We start from the raw sequence: 14,371 nt of genomic DNA on the forward strand, positions 1-14,371 counted from the left end.
AACTTTGAAGTCATTTTCATTGTCTCTGACATTAAATAATGTTTGGAGAACTCTCAATCTGCTCCTGATGATGATTTATGTCTTCTGCCTGGGTATCTAAAAAGAATCTTTAGCCCTGGCTGGGTGGCTAGGATGGTTGGAGCTTCTTCAATATACCAAAAGGTCAGGGCACATACCAAGGTTGTCAGTTCTATCCCTGGTTGGGGATTGTATGGGAGGCAACCAATCAATGTTTCTCTCTGTCTTGCTCTCCCTGCCTCTCTCTCTAAAATCAATAAAATAAAAAACAAAAAGACAAAATCAAAGAAAGACATATTCTTGGGTGAGGATTAAAATAAAATTAAGTAAGTAAGTAAGTAAATAAATAAATCTTTGTTTCTGATCTTTTACAGATTAACTACAGCATATCTTTGTAAAAAGCTTTCAGGATAAAGTTTTCTTAAAAATGATCTTTTGAGAAGAAAATTTATTTTTGTCATATTTAAAAAATTTATTGTATTATATTTTAAATACATTTTTCTATTTTATTTGTAGTATTCTCTATCAGTTAATATTGTGGTGTATTGTCTGTTGAATTTCTTTAACTTATTTTTACCATCTTTGTTTTTTTCCTTATTTCCTATGTTTATATCATGTTTTTATCTATGTCAGTAATTTGAAAAACAGAAATGTTTATTCTTGTATTTCCTAACTTACTTAATTCCATAATAATGTTTTTGGTTTTCTAGGTAACTTTGTGGTTCCCTTTGTATATATCATTTTATTGTTTTAATCATTGAATTATAGTTTCATCTATCATGAGCTCAATTTCTCCTTTTTGCAATGCATAGTGAATGTTTTTGTTAAGGTAATGCTGGCTGCCACAACAAGGAAATTTTAAAAAACTCTATAATGGTTCACATGTGATAGAAGTTTATCTCTTATATGGATGTTCCTGAGAATGGGCAGCTTTCTACCCAGTTTCTTTTCCAAGAACCCAGCTCTTTCTTTCTTGTGGCTCTACCATTTTCAACACATAACTCTCAAAGCCAACATATCTGTCTGTATCAAGCTGGTAAAAGGCAAACAACCACATTGTAATTCACGTGGAATGTGAATGTTTTTGATGGGGCAGTTCTTTCTTCCTCCTTTCTTTTCTCTCCTTCCTTCTTTCAAACCTCTCCCCTCACCCCCTTTTGTTTTTTTGGGTTTTTTTTGTTTGTTTGGGTTTTTTTGTTTGTTTGGGTTTTTTTTTTTTTTTTTTTTTTTTTTTTTTTTTACGTTGGCCTAGTTGTTAAGATTGCTTTATTTTCTATTTTGTTTCTCTGTTTCTTTTTGGGAGTCTCCATCTACACATTCCATTTGCCCTGATGAACTATGCTTAACTTTAAGACTCTCTCCAGAAGCACATATTTGTTTTTGTCCCCCTGGCTTTTTCACCAAGAGCTGTAGTGAGAGCTGGATACTTTTTATTAATTCCATTTTTCTGCAGCCTGAGGAAATGGCAAAGATATGGGTAAAACTCAGCTGAGCTGGTGTCTATTCTTAGTTGGAATAGTTCAAATATGTTTTTTTTTCTCCTGAGACTTTTTAATGGGAGTAATGAAGTCATAACATTAATTCCTCCTCACTATGATTTTGGTGAACTTGTGACTACATTCTGATAACAATAGACACAGAGGATTAGTTTTCCCAGAGTCACTGCACCTAAGGTAGGGAAGGGTAGCAGACACAGTTCCCTTGGCAACACACCTTAAACTCCAGCACACACTGGTATTTGGTCTTCATTATGTAGGCTTCAATCCCTTACATCTCTCCAAGAAGGTCAGTTTCCTACTTCATGTTCCTTCTCTTTTTTTAAAAAAAATTCTGTTATAGGAATTTACAGTCATCTTTCCAGTATTCTTTCATCATAGTCCAGAATGACCAAAGTGCTCTCAATTATTCAAGTTGTTTTGTTGTAATGTACCCCGCGAATCACACAAGGGCGCCTCAAGAAGTCGAATTAGAGAGTCACATTTATTGCAAATCCGGGACTACGAGGGGGCCATGTACTCCAAATCTCGCAGTAGTTACCTAGCCCCAACACCAGATTTATATAGGCAAAAAATCACAGAGGTATTGATTACATCTCAGGGTTTGGAATGAGGAATCTGGTTTGCAAAAAAGCAGTTACAGAAGCAGAATTGAGCACGTTAGTTAAATTATAGTTTTGGGTCTCCGGATCACTGAATCAACGGAAACACATTGCCTGGAGCCATGGGTCTTGGGACCACTGAGTTGACAGAAACACATTATCTAGAGCCCTCGGGTCTTGGGACCACTGAGTCAACTGGAACGCATTATCTGTAGCCACTGAGGCAATTTAGGATAATTGTGCTGTCCTGGTTCCCAGGTACAGAAGAATGTGCTTTCTAAAACGAGTATGACCACAACCAATGGGGTGTTCACATTACAATTAATAGGGTATTCAATCGAATGGGATGATTTATATAATTCAGAAAATCAAAATAACTTTTCTATTATTTTAGCAAGCAAATAAGTACAGAAGCCAAGCAGCAGGGTTAAAGATAAACTACAGTTTCTACCTGAGATGATTGCTGCCATACTTCATTTTATTATACAGTCACATGAAGCAAAATAAACATGTCACCTGATGCTCCCTGACTGTAAACAGGGCAACAAATGATAGGTTCCAGAAGATAAGGAACTACCTTACTTTAAAAATAAATGGTCCAGCCACATCCCTAATATAGGAAAAGTGATTCCTAAACCATATACCCCCTACTTGGGCATTTTAGTTCTTTTGTCCAAAGCCACATAGAAAACTTAGGGCTGCCCTAATGAAAAGGTTGCCTTGGATTAATTGAAGTGAGAATTTTTACCTCAAAACTCATCTTTTGGCAAGTGAATAATATTTAAGGTAAGATATTTATAGCCCAGTTAGATTTATTATTGAAGAGAGCTATCATGTTCCCAGATAAACAATTATGTAAACACTGGTGCTCCTCAATAATAGATCATTAAGCTTAAAGATTTCAGTAGTTGTGATTGACAAAGCAAAGACTATGATAAAATGTCCTAATGATGTTGTCAGTCCTATACAGTCAAATACAGTGTCTATGTTCTGCACCATTTAAAAAAATAATTCACCTGAGAATATTTATTTATTTATTTATTTATTGCAGAGTGAGGAAGGGAGAAGGAGAGGGAGAAACATTGATTGGTTGCCTCCCATATGTCCCCTGACCAGGGATCAAACCCACAACCTGGGTATGTGCCCTGACCAGGAATCAAACCTGTGAGCCTTCAGTGCACAGGACAATGAATACTTCAATTAGCTGAGCCACACTGGCCAGTGCTATGCTCTTCACCAGGGCTATGCTCTGTCTATTACAGGGTCTGGACTGCGGGAGCAAATAAATGAGAGTAGATATGACTACTTTCCTGCAAGAAAAAGGTTATAAGGTGGTAGGTACTCAAGTTTAATCAACTCCCAGGTTACCAAGTAGAGGCCCCTTCCAAGCAGAGGCCCCATCCGAAGGGCACTACCTAAGATACTACACAATTTTTTTTCTCCCAATGGAGCTTAAAGTTTTGAGTTTCCTTAATGAATTCATGCCACTTAAAAAAAAATGCAAAAGAAATATGCATCACATTGAAATTCCAAGTTCTAAGCAGCCACATTCTTTTTTTCTTAGCTCTGCTTCTAATTACTATAAAATTTTGACAAGTAGTTCACACACTCAAAATTCTGTGTTCTGCTCCTCATAGATTCCCGGAGCCTTTAATCATCTCCGCACTGTCAGCTGTGTCAGCACCGAGCAGGGGAGCAGTGCCACAGTCCGGAAGGAAAGGAGTCCCCCAATGCCGCTTTCTTTCAAGCCTTGAGTGGCAGGCAGGGGACAGAGTGAAGCATAGCTGCAAAGCTCGGGTGTCTTTTTCAAACGCCTACTGAAATATAATGAAAGGGGAAAATTTTCAAATAAGAGAAACCAAAAAAGTTTGAGACATTTTTTCTTTTAGAGGAGTCAGGAAATAGCAACTATGAAATCAAAGGAGGTTTAGGGCTTTGAACACATGGTCAGGTAGTTGTAAAGTACCTACTCTGCGAAGATTCATGTAAGATTCGAAGAGGGAGAACACTATGATGGTTTTCATTTCTCAGCACTTCATAGTTTATTCATCCAATATTTACAACTTTGAATTCTTTATCTTCAATGAATTAATAATTCATAAAAGAGATTGTCCATGTATTTATTCATTCACTTAGCAAACGAGTGGAGAATCACTTTACTAGGCACAGGAAAAGATACATAGTTTGATGTCTACTTCATTCTATGTAGTGAAATAAACCACACTGAAATATTTATGTAGCACTGCTTAAATTACATACAAACATACCTAGCTTAACTGTGTATGCTTTATCATTTGAATTGTGGGAGCAGATAAAAATAAGTAGGAAACATTATATATAAAAGTGTTAAGTTCTTCCAGGTTTTACAGGGGCAGGTCAGCAGAGGGAAACTGGAGCGTGTGAACGCTGAGACTTGACTGTGTTTGCATCCAGCCCTGCTTCTTTTCACCTGGGCAAACGTGGCCAAGTAATTAAACTCCACAGACTTTGACTTCATCATTCTGAAATGTGAGCACTAACAGCACTTATTTCATGTGGCCTTTGTGAGGAATAATCAAATTAAGGTACATAAAGCATTTAGTGTGTTACCTGTGTCATTAAAAGTCGTAAGTGGAAGCTATTATTGCTTAAGATACATCATTTAAATGTTTGATAAAATTCAGCCATGAAACCATCTACCTTGGTTTTACTTGGTTGATAGTTTTTTTTAAAAAAATATATATATATTTTTATTAATATCAGAGAGGAAGGGAGAGGGAGAGATAGAAACATCAATGATGACAGGGAATCATTGATTGGCTGTCTCTTGCATGTCCCCTACTGGGGATCAAGCCCCTAACCTGGGCATGTGCCCTTGACTGGAATTGAACCCGGGACCAGTCAGTCCTAAGGCCGAAGCTCTATCCACTGAGACAAACCAACTAGGATGTTAATTACTAATTGAATCTCTGTGTTTTTTAAATCACTAATCTGTTTACTTATGAATTTAGTGTAGTTTTTTCTTGCCTAAGTTTTGGGAGTTTGTGACTTTTTTAGGAGAAGTATCCATTCCATCTCAGTTAATATATTAGCATACAACTCTTAATGGTATTGCTTTTTCTTTTTTTAATCCTCACCCAAGGATATGTTTTTAATTGATTTTAGAGAGAAAAGGGGGGAGACACAGAGAGAGCAGCATTGATTGGTTGCTTCTTATACCCGCCCTGACCAGGGATTGAACCAGCAACCTAGGTGTGTGCCCTGACCATAATTCAAACCCACAACCTTTTGGTGTATAGTACGACACTCCAACCAATGGGGCCACCTGGCCAGGACTGAGGTATTCTTTTATAATCTTTTGTGTTTCTGTAATATCAGTCATAATGTTTCCTCATTCATTTCATATTACTCATTCACTAGTAATTTGACTCTTCTAGTCCCACCCCCACTCCCCTTGGTCAATCTAGCTAGAAGTTTGTAAATTTTAGTGCTCTTTTCAAAGAACCTACTCATTTTGTCAATTTTCCATATTATGTTGTTATTCTCTACTTTGTTAATAAGTAGTCTAATCTTTATTCTACTTGTAAGATTTCTTAATTTTATGTTTAGATTTCTTAATTTTTCTCAGTTGTGAATGTGTAGAGTTAGGTTATTAATAGATATAGTTCCTTATTTTTTAAATATAATTTACCTCTCAGGACTAATTTATCTTTCTCCTATAAGTGTCAGTTTGTTGTGTCTTCATTTTCATTTATTTCAAAGTATCTTAACTTTATTTTTCTATTCCTATTACCCAGTGGTTATTAAGGAATGTGTTTTTAATTTCCACATGTTTTTGATTGCCCTAGATTACTGAAAGCATACTGACACACCATAAATAAAATATTTACAATTTCTAATGTTGAAGAGAATATGAAACAACTGAATCTCTCATACACTGATGAATTGAGTGTAACATTGTCCTACCAGTTGGGAAAACAGTTCAGTAATATTTTCAGAAATTGAATACATACCAACATGATGAATCATCAATTCTACTCCTATTTACCCAAGATAAATGAAACTATATGTCCACAAAAACTTGTAAGATAATGTTTATTATAGTATATTCATAATAGTCGCAAACTGCAAGCAATTCAAATAATAAGTGATAAATGAAAAAAAGACATTTTGGAAAATTCACACAATGAATTCTCAGCAATTAAAAGTAATGAATCACTGATAACTCAACAATACAGATGGATTTCAAAGAAAATTATGTCAAATAAAAGGTGCCAAACACACATGAATTTCTAGAACAGACAAAAGTAAACTAAGGTAATATGGTGACATAAACCAAATCAGGACTGTCCTTCTGTGTGTCAAGAAGGGGAATTTTGAGGGATCATTGTCTGGAAAAGTGTTAAGAAGGGGGAGTAATGGGAGATTGTTGTCTGGAATAGGACACAAGGGAACTTTCTGGGATAATGGAAATATTCTATGTCTTGATTGCAGTGGTATTTACATTGGTATAAAAATTTCTCAAAATGAACTGAACTGTAACCAAAAATCTATGCATTTTATCAGATGTAAAGTACCTCAACTTAAAAAGAAATTTAATGCAATACTTTTTAGTTCTTAAAATAACAAGACTACATAAAGATAAAACCTCATAAATAAAAAATTAGTTAAAACAAAGACACCAGGATGAAGGAAGTCATGGTTTAAAATATATTTAATCTATCCTATAAAAAAAGGCTAATATGCAAATTGACCAAACTGCAGAACGACCAGTTGCTATGACACACACTGACCACCAGGGGCAGTTGCTCAGTGCAGGAGCTGCCCCCTGGTGGTCAGTGCACTCCCATGGGGAGTGCTGCTCAGCCAGAAACCTGGTTCATGGCTGATGAGCACAGCAGTGGTGGTGGGAGCCTCTCCTGCCTCTGTGGCAGCACTAAGGATGTCCGACTGCTGGCTTAGGGAGAGGGCTTAAGTCATCAGTCAGACATCCCCCAAAGGCTCCCAGACTGCGAGAGGGTGCAGGCCGGGCTGAGGGGACCCCTCCCTGCTAGTGCACCAATTTCGTGCACCAGGCCTCTAGAATAAATATAGAATTTAAATTCAATTATTTTAGAGATTATGGTTCTGGTATAGAATATAAATTTTAAAAATTTGATCATGAAAATATTAATATACATTAAGGAGTTGGGTGTGGGAAGAAAAAATTTAAGTACATTCATTTCATCAGCTTTAAAAAAAATGTGTTTTGTTTTGTTTTTTTATCAGAGAGAGAAAGGGAGAGAGAGAAACATCAATGATGAGAGATAATTATTGATCTCCTGCCTCCTGCACACTCGCTACTGGGGATAGAGCTTGCAACCCAAGCATATGTCCCCATTGGTAATGAAACCCTGACCTCCTGATCATTGTTGGGTGATGCTCAACCACTGAACCACACTGGCCAGGCCATTTAATCAGTTTTTATCATAAAAACATTATTCTAATTTTTGTAGGTAATCTTTTATTACATATGTCAACTGAATGCTTGTGGATATATATGTAGAACATAATTTTTGGTCAAAAATTTTGAAGTATCTATTTTGCCCTGGCTGGGTAGCTCAGCTAGTTAGAGTATCATCCCCATATGCTAAGATTGTGGTTTCAATCCTTGGTCAGAGCACATACAAGAATCAACCAATGAATGAATAAATAGGTGGGACAACAAATCTCTCTCTCTCTCCCTCTCTCCTTCTCCTCTTCCTCCTCCTCCTCCCTCTCTCTAAATTAATAAAAATTGAAATAATACCTTTTTCTATATCTGTCTAAATTGTAAATATAATAGGTTATAAGGATGTATTTATGTTTAAGTATTATGCTCAATTACTATTAAGTATCAAGCTCAACTATTAAAGGTATGCATTAGAATTTATAAGAATTTTTATGATTATGAAAACTGAAAATTTACTTTAAATAGTGAAACAAAGGTAGAAAAAAATCCCCAGAAATCAGAGCTATTAATACCAAACTCACAGGAATATATTTCATATCTGAGATAACCTTTGGGACTGGCAGAAACTAAGGATTTCTGCCATCCTGAGCAGCATGAGTATATATGAATATTCTAAGAACTTCTATCAGTATAACAGCACCAGACTCTCAATCCCTGCCAATTGTAATTGAAAATTACACTGTAGTGATTAGACCTTAATAAACCTTACAAAGTGCTCACCCCAATAAGTCTAGTATCCATCTGACATACATAGTTGGTAAAATATTATTGACTATATTATCTATGCTGACTATATATTATCTATATTATCCCAGTGACTATTATTATAACTATCATTTTGTAATTTTTAAAAATATTTGTAAGACTTTATTTGAGCCAAACTGACAGCATATGCCAGGAGCAAGATCTCCTCTTCCTGGCAGTGATGCCCCAGGTTGGGGAGCCCTGTGTGGGGCTGGGACTCCTCACTCTTCAGGAGTGACCTCTGCAACTGAGATATCCTTCGGATTTTTTTAAAAGTTACCATAATCATGATCTTCATTCTTTTATAGTCTTTTAAAGTTTTTGTAAATCTGTTTATGTATGCATTAATATATGTGCACATTTTTATTTGTAGGAATATTTCTTTTTTTTCTTATTTATCCTTGTTTTAAATTACACATATACGTAGTACATATTTACTATAGAAACAGTAGAAAATAGAGATAACTAATTTTAAAAAGCTTTCTAATAATGATAATCATCGTTGACATCTAAAATGTATATTCTTACAAAAGTGGTTTTACATAATACAATATGTATTGATTTATTATTTTTCTCTTAAAGCATGTCTTTTTTAATGTTAAAAAGAATATACATATATATCACCATTTAAAAAAATTCTTTAATGTTTAAATTATTACATATAGTATTGCATATGTCTCCTTTATTTCCCCATTGACCTCTTCTTGGCCACCCCCACCCCCCAGCACATGCCCTCACTCCCCTTGTGTCTGTGTCCATTGGTCATGCTTATATGCATGCATACAAGTCCTTGGTGGATCTCTTACCCGCTCCCTCACCCCTCCCCTGCCTTCCCTCTGAAGTTTGAAGGTCTGTTCGATGCTTCTATGTCTCTGGCTCTATTTTTGTTCAGCAGGTTATGTTGTTCATTAAAATCCACAAATAAGATCATGTGATATTTATCTTTCTCTGACTGGCTTGTTTTGCTTAGCTATATTTTAATTGTCACACCATGGTTTTGGGACCCGCCCCTCCTATCAGTCTCTATATGGCTTCTTTATATTCTTAGTTATAGGAATTCTGATTAGCTAGTCTTCAGCTGGTTCTCAATGATGTCTGTTCTATTATTTAGTTGTGATTTTGAAGTGGTCTTAGGAGAAGAATAGTGTAGAGTTTACCTAATTTGCCATCTTGACCGGAAGTATGCAGTGTTTTGATAATGAAAACATTAAGGCAGAATATCACACATAGTGGTTGCCTCATAGATGGTTTCAAATCTTATAAGGAGGCGGTCGCTGGATGCCAGCCAGCCGCACGGGTGGCTCCGGCCCGGGGCTCCGCGGTCTGGAGGGCACCATGGACGACAATCAAGTGCTTCAAGTCTCAAATGAAAGAAGATCCTGACACGGCCTCAGCTGTGGCTGCCATACGGACTCTGCTGGAGTTCTTGAAGCGAGATACAGGGGAGACGATCCAGGGCCTGAGAGTGACTTTACCAGAGCCATTGAAACCCTAGGCGGCGTGGACTCCTCCGTGGCCGTGTCCTCGGGCAGGAGCTCTTCCTGCGCCTCGTCAGCCTCGCGTCCCCGGAATACTCGGAATACTCCAAGTGTAAAAAGATCACGATTGAGCGGGGAGAGCTTTTTCTCAGGAGAATATCACTGGCGAGAAGTAAAATTGCAGATCTGTGCCACACTTTCATCAAAAACGGGGCGAAAGAAAATGGCCAAAGCCCTGTGCCACCTCAACATCCCCCTCCCATGGTCCTGGACGCCGCTGTTGGCTACATCATGAAGGTGGAGCTTGTCATAGTGGGTGCGGAGGGCGTCGTTGAAAACAGGCTTTATTCACAAGATTGGAACCAAACAGCTGGCCGTGTGCGCCGAAGCACAGAACAAGCCCTTCTACGTGGTGGCGGAGAGTTTCAAGTTCGTCTGGCTCTTCCCACTAAACCAGCAAGACGTCCCAGACAAGTTAAAGGCAAGAGCTTTACGTGTTTGAAGGGGCATTTGGGTCTAAACTGAAACCTTTGAAAAAATGCTAAGAATGCACCAGGGAGTTATTCTCTTCCCGTGACTGTTCCTTCCGACATTGGGACAGAAAGATAAGCTGGTGGCGGCGAGACTGAGTCTAACCGGGCCCCAGACTTTCAGCCTTCCAGCCTCCGGCTCACTGAGCACTGGACGCGGTGCAGAGGCAGGGGCTGGTGGTGAACGGTGCAGCCTAGAGTCAGCTGCCTGGATCGGCTCCCTGACACTCCCTGCCCGTGTGCCCATGTGCCCGTGGGCAAGGCCTGGCCTCCTGAGCTCGGACCTCCGTGACCTGTGCAGGGGGAACAGCATGGGCAGAGTTAGATGGTCCGACACCACGCGTGGGCAGGCTGAGCAGTGCCCGCAGAGGGTGGGCTCTGAGAATGGTTCTCTCGCGGGTCTGGAGGAATGGGCCCAGCTCACAGTGAGGGGACGCATGCTGTGGGCTTGTGGCCAGGCGGCCGCCATGACAGCCCACCACAGCGGCCGCTCCCTCGGCAGTGGGCCACTCAGCTGGCTTTTCCCCGTTTGGGGAGAGTGGCCAGGCCAGCCCCCACCTCCAGTGCAGAGCCCTGAGCACATGGCGGGCAGATTAATGTGTGCTTGCTGTGTCCACAGGACAAGGCGGACACGCTGAGGTCTGTGCAGACTGGACAGGATCTCAGAGAAGAGCACCCGTGGGTCGACTACACCCCGCCCCCCGCCTTGATCACACTGCTGTTTACAGACCTGGGGGTGCTGACACCCTCGGCTCGTCAGCGAGGAGCTCATCAACCTGTATCTGTAACAGGTGCCTTCCTGCCTCGAGGTGACATAGCTGCATCGGGGCAGGAGCCTCTGGACCCCGCGTGAGCCAGGCCAATGGGAACTGCTTCCATGAAGATTTATGGACTAAGGACTTAAAATGCTATTTTGGTGGATTTTTTTATTCTTTCTCGTCCTGTTTAAACATGTTCCCGGTTCCCATAAAACTCAACCTAAATTGTACTGATGGGTCCCAGACACTGTCACTCACTTCCTGCTTTTAGAAATACATTAGACTATTGGCTACTTAACCCTCCAGACCCCTCCCCTCGTCCTCTGCCTGCAGTTAGAGGGTGCAGGCCCCTTACAGAGCAGGCGTTCCTCCCTGCGCGGGCCCGGAAGCTTGCGGTGCCTCATGAAGGGCAGGAAACACCTGCTCAGGTAGCATCGCTTCCCCTGGTGAACACGAGCCAGAGCGCAGCCTGGACAGCATCGAGCCAACAGAGCGGAACCTCCGAGAACCCAGGCGCGGCTCACCGCCAATGACGCCGCCCAGAACGTTCGGAAATGAAAACTCTGTCTGTGAAAGATGCGGATCTTAAAGGTTTGGGACCTGAATGTTTAGAAATTGTACTTGGGAATACGCTCAGCACCTTTTCAAATAAATGACATGAAACACTGAAAAAAAAAATCAAAAATCTTATAAGGAGTTTATATATAGAGAGAAATGCTGACAATGGATTTTAGCTGAGTCTTTGCCTAAGAAGAGTAATGGGGGATGGCTAGAGAGACAATTTTTTTTGTTAATGGTAGGAGACATCAACAAAGGCAAGGATAGCCTTAGAATACAAACAGCAAGTGAATAAGAGAGAAAGCTAATAGTTTTTGACTTCCAAAAGTCATATTCTTCTTCAAATATATGGAATTTGTGGTGCTTTCAAGTTAACAATGTGTTCCTTGTTAATTTTACCCACACTCTCTGGCAGGGGTGGGCAAACTTTTTGACTCGAGGGCCACAGTGGGTTCTTAAACTGGACCAGAGGGCCGGCACAAAAGCATGGATGGAGTGTTTGTGTGAACTAATATAAATTCAGAGTAAACATCATTACATAAAATGGTACGGTCTTTTTTTTTTTTTTTTTTTTTTTAGTTTTATTCATTTCAAATGGGCCGGATCCGGCCCGCGGGCCGTAATTTGCCCACGGCTGCTCTGTGGGGACAAATAACCCTTTATATTGCCCCTTTCTATTGTCCCTATGTCAGACATTTCTTATTAAATTTGGCTGCAGTATCAAATAACACCCTACATGTCAGCGACTTCAACAAAAGTTTGCTGTATTGCATGTCCATCATGGACTAAATGCAACTTATCTTTATTCTGGGTCACAGGATGAAGGAACAACCCCCATTTTGGACATTTCCAGTCTCATGGCAGAAGAAAAAGGTAACAGTAAAAGAAAGACAATGGAAGTTTCTACTCATCAGTGACACATGATTTCTGCCCATTTTTATTGGTCAAAACTAGTTATGTGTAAGACAGAAACTAATAAGTTTGGTGTATAATTCTCCCATAGGAAAGGGCAGAGATTATTTTACGTTATAATATAATATAATACAGCTTGATATCTGGTATTGAGATCCCACCTACTTTGTTCTTCTTTCTCAGGATTGCTGTAGCTATTCGGGGTCTTTTTTTATTCCAGATGAATTTTTGGAAAGTTTGTCCTAGGTCTGTGAAATATGCCATTGGTATTTTAATGGGGAGTGCATTGAATCTATAGATTGCTTTGGGTAGTATGGACATTTTAATGATGTTGATTCTACCAATCCATGAACACGGTATATTCTTCCATCTGTTCATGTCAAATATATATAATATGCCTCATTCTTTCCTCCTCTTCAATAAAAAGCTTATGGATTAAATAAGTGCTAAAATAGAACTAGAAACATAAATTCATATTTTACTCTAATTTTAGTTAATAGTAGATTCCAGTATTTTTTTTCATTGTCAGGGCAAGCCTAAACAAAGAACTGTCTCAAGTGTCTAGCTAATGCAACTAGATATATAAAGGCTTGACAATTGCCATTATTATGCTGTCAAATATTATCTTTAGCTAACATGGATTCTTATGCTACCAGTATTTGGATAACTGTTGAAACCTAATTCTAAGAGAATTTCTGAAGTTGAAAACATGTAAGAGGTAGGAAAAGAATTAACTTTAGAAGGCAACTGAGAAAACTAGCTTTGTCAGCTCAGCAAGATCACTGCTGACATCTGCTGGATGGAAAATTAAGAAAAAAATTAGCTTGAGAGAGCTATTTTGATTGGCATGTGTTGCATTAAAAAAGGGTTTTCAGAACTGGCTATTAATTTCTTTTTGGCCATCCAATTAAACTTGAAACTCATTCTTTCATGATATTATGATGACAGTTATGACAGACTATTTAATATTAACATTTCATTGAAAAATCTGAGCAATCCCTTTGTCAGTACATCTTAAAAATCTCCTGTATACTGAGTGTTGTGACATGATGGGAAATGAAATCTCACAGCTTCCAATATTAAGGTTATTTATTGTACCAGAAACTATATTAATTGCTTATGTATAATGTTTCACCTTTTCCTATTATCAAGAATTCTGAAGGTTCTAAGATTTTGCTTTTCTTGCAAACTAACAAGTTATCCTGCCAGTTTTACAGATGTTGGTAGATTTACATGACATTTCTAGTCCAATCAGAAAAGAACTGTTTATTACTCATAGTAATAGCATTAGCTAGGGTAGCTAGAGTAGTTGTATTGTTTTTACAATGTACTTCTAAGTCCCAATTCCCACACAGCTATGTGAAGAGTTCCAGAAAGCACTTACACATACTTGGGTTGTGTTAGAGAAGAGGAGCAGTATGAGTAGAACCCTAATCTATAATAATAAAAGCGTAATATGCTCATTAGACTGGACAGCTGAATGACCTTCTGGACATCATTCTGGATGTCCTTCTAGATGAAGCCACAGTGTCAGGGGCCGAGGCAGAGGCAGTTAGGGGTGATCAGACAGGCAGGCAAGCAGTTATGGGCAATCAGGCAGGCACGCGAGCAGTTAGGGGCAATCAGGCAGGCAGGTGAGCAGTTAGGGGTGATCAGGCAGGCAGGCAAAGTTGTTAGGGATGATCAGGCAGACAGGCGAGTGGTTAGGAGCCAGTGATCCCAGATTGCAAGAGGGTGCAGACCAGGCTGAGGGGACCCCTTCCCCTGTGCGCAAATTTCGTGCACCAGGTCTCTAGTCTATATAA

The 14,371-nt window shown here is 39.2% G+C and overlaps 1 pseudogene across 1 annotated transcript; it reads left to right on the forward strand.

Annotated features, from left to right (window-relative positions):
* Positions 1 to 9,528: 9,528 nt before the first annotated feature.
* LOC308522036 (translation initiation factor eIF2B subunit alpha-like) lies at positions 9,529 to 11,126 on the forward strand (annotated as a pseudogene). Its single transcript has 2 exons — positions 9,529 to 10,289; positions 10,958 to 11,126. The product of its transcript is annotated as a translation initiation factor eIF2B subunit alpha-like (transcript).
* Positions 11,127 to 14,371: the final 3,245 nt, after the last annotated feature.

The sequence above is a fragment of the Myotis nattereri genome, assembly GCF_964212035.1.
Source record: "Myotis nattereri genome assembly, chromosome: 7".
NCBI lineage: Eukaryota > Metazoa > Chordata > Mammalia > Chiroptera > Vespertilionidae > Myotis > Myotis nattereri.